The sequence below is a fragment of the Octodon degus genome, unplaced genomic scaffold, assembly GCF_000260255.1.
Source record: "Octodon degus isolate 3935 unplaced genomic scaffold, OctDeg1.0 scaffold00228, whole genome shotgun sequence".
Classification (NCBI taxonomy): Eukaryota; Metazoa; Chordata; class Mammalia; order Rodentia; family Octodontidae; genus Octodon; species Octodon degus.
The window spans coordinates 2,858,535-2,861,906 of NW_004524804.1; positions in this window are offsets into that span (position 1 = coordinate 2,858,535).

Sequence of the window (3,372 nt, forward strand, 5' to 3'; positions counted from 1 at the left end):
AGACTCACAGTGATTCTCCTGTTTTACAGCCTCCCAAGCTCTGGGATTACAGGCGCGCACCACCAGGCCCGGGTTCAACTGCCCACTCAGAGCGCCCTGGGGGCAGGCCTGGCACAGCAGCCGGGGGATCAAACCTGGACCGGCCATCTGCCTAAGCAGGCGCTTTAATCCACTGAGTTATTTGGCTGGCCACCTCAATATTTTTCACCTCAAATGTTTTGTTAATTATATAACTTTTAAATTCATAAGTAATAGCAGTAGATGAAGAACAATTTTGGTAATCTCTGAACATGCTCAGTCCTGGTATTACTCAGACGTGGATGTCAGAGCAGGATATATTTGAGACAAAAGACATGTACGTAAGGAAGTATCGCTGTCTTGAAAATACTTCTACAGGGTTTCCGTGCTGGCCTCGACCTGGGGCACCCTGAGACTGGAATTGAGACTGGGAGTGGTGGGGCACGCCTGCAATCCCAGCTCTTGGGAGGCTGTAAACAGGTGAATTGTTACGAGCCCAATCTAGTAGTGAGGCCCTGAACACCCTGTAGACCCTTCCCTAAAATATAGAAAAAAAATACTTCTACAAAACTAGCCCTTTGCATTCCGTGGCCACCTGCACTTTGGGACAGATAGGGTATATAAAAGTTTAAAGTTCTGCATAATTTTGTCACAAAGTTCCACACAGCCTGTCACTCATTTCAAGTCCACAACTGCCTGCTTCCTCCTCAAGGTAACGAACTCCGCTCTGTAATGCAATAGCTACCCTGAACAGAAATGAGCTTAGTTTATCAAAACACTATTTTTCTTCTCCAGTAAAAAGTTTACATTTTTCTACAGTGACAGCATCGACTAGTTTGGCATGCCCACGCAAGCCCACTTCAGAGCTCACCACTGCTCCTGGAGGCTTCTGCTGAGCGGGGGCCTAATTTTCCTGCCCAACAGGTTCTGCCCAAATGATCCCGTTGCTAGTTTTCTCTTTAGGATGCAGCTATAGAAACATGGTATAAATTATGTAACATAAAAACTTCTTTGAAACTCTCAAGCTTTTGGCACTTATATCATACAAAAATCCATGTAGAAAAGCAGAAATTCCTCTCCCGGAGGAAATGGAAACATATTGACAAATAAGAGACGCTGTCAAGTTGCTGTCAAGTCGGAAACAAGGCTTTCGCTCCTCTGCGCTGGCGGTCCCTGTGGACACGCGCCCCAGTGATGGGCGCGCAGACCTGCAGGAGACACTTGTCTGCACGTGGAAGCTCAGCTGGTGACACTTAGTGCACAGACTGCTCCATGCCTTCTCCCTCTTTTGGACCTGACACAATGCGCACAAAAGCCTAAGCACTGGGAATTGCAAAGGCTCCAGATGAAAAAGTCAGCTGCGCGAGTTGCCGCTAGACAGTCGGGAACGACAGATGCAGAAGTTACGGGATTTCTTGCGTGTTCGAGGCTACACACTAGGCGTTCAGAGTTGCAGGACAGGAAGAGCTCTATAAAATTCTGTAGTACTAAGCAGGAAACTTTTCCATCAAACTCACTTCAGATGTACATTTGCCACCAATTCTTTGCAGCAAAGAAGTTAGGTCATCTCAGGAAACAAACAAAAGAGTCAGAATTCAAGAAGGACAATGCTGGTGGAGACAAACTGATGCAGGTGTCATCAAGTGATTCTCCAGCAGCCCGGGGAGGAAGCCCTATTTGACCTGGAATGCAGGACATTATTGCTTTGGAAAAGGGTTTCATATTCTCATTCTCCACACTTACAAACGGGGATTAGAGTTGGGACCCTCTACTCTCCGCAGGTTTTGGTTTGTGTGGGCTTTTGTTTTGTTTCTGGAACTAACATTTGAATGTGGGTGGTGCTAAGCTACAATGACAGTCTTTTGTTTTTTATCTTTGAGACAAGTTTTCCCTAAATTTCCTAAGCTGGCGTCCAACTCACGGGCCTCCTGCTGAGCTTGCTGAGGGGCTAGGAATGGAGGGGTGAACCACTGGTCTCCACAGGTTTTAAGTTTTCAAAAATCTTCTTATGTATTTGTTTATTTGGGACAGGGTCTCGCTACACAGCTAGGACTCATGGTGAGCCTCTTGTCTCAGCCTCCCCAGTGCCAGGATTACAGGCATGTAACACCATGCCCGGTTTTGCCAGTCAGCACTGTGTACTGGGGTCCTGGGGCTGGCGGGGCATGCACTATGGAGGATCTAATCCGGGGCCCTGGGCTTGCCAGGCCGGTGCTCAGACCACTGAGCTAGCTCCCCAGCCCCAGGCTCCATAGTCCTGAGTAACACCTCTGAGTGCTCTTTGGGGCCATGCCATTCAATTACAGCAGCTGGCTTGCACTTGACAGTGGCTTAGGTCTGAATGCATCTTAAAAGAATTAAAAACATTGTGTAGCAGGTTGTAGAGAAAGGTGTTTTAATTATGTTCTCATTGCTGGGACAAAATATCAAATACCTACAAGCTAAAGGAGAATAGGTTTAACTTGGTTCACGGTGTGCAGTGGTGCCAGTCCGCAGTCAGCTGCAGGTGGAAGGTGAGCAGCGCCTGGAGAGGAGAAGGTGCATGCCCAGCCTTCCAGCCATGCCCACCTCTTCCCAGCAGGCTTCCCCTGACAACTTTACTCCCATTTATATACCCATTAGTATAGTGAACTGGTCCAGTGCCATGCACCCGTGGCCCATTACCACTCATCCACGGTCCACTACCACGTACCCATGGTCTACTACCATACACCCTTGGTCCAGTACCACATACCTATGGCCCAGTACCACGTACCCATAGCCTAATACCACCTACCCATGGTCCAGTACCACATACCTGTGGCCCAGTACCACGTACCCATAGCCCAATACCACATACCCATGGCCCAGTACCACATACCCATGATACAATTACCTCCCAAAAACACCATTATGAGTACTCAAGATTTGGGGGGAACATTTGGATAAAATAAAAACCTTGGTTTTTAAATATATTTCATCTAGAAACTTGCTTGTAATCCAAAATATTTCTATATCAAAGCCAGCTCCCCTAATAATAGAAACAGATCATTCATTGAGGAACCCCAAAATATTCAAATAAAAAGGACCATAGTAGTATCATATGATACAACACAAGGCATAAATGCCATGCTTTCTCTTGCCTATTTCTAGTTACATTTATCATCTGATAGTAAGCGTGGAATAATTCTCAAGTTTTGAGTTTGCTTCGTGGTGCTTTTCGGCCAGCACATGGCCTGTGTCTGAGCAGGCCGCAAGCCTTGCAGGGAACGTGCCGCCCTTTCCGGAGGGCGTACACTGCAGACATCATAAGGTGTACTTTTGGAAGGTTCATCCCATATTGTGTCTAAAAGTGTTTTGTGAAGTAGGGATCGA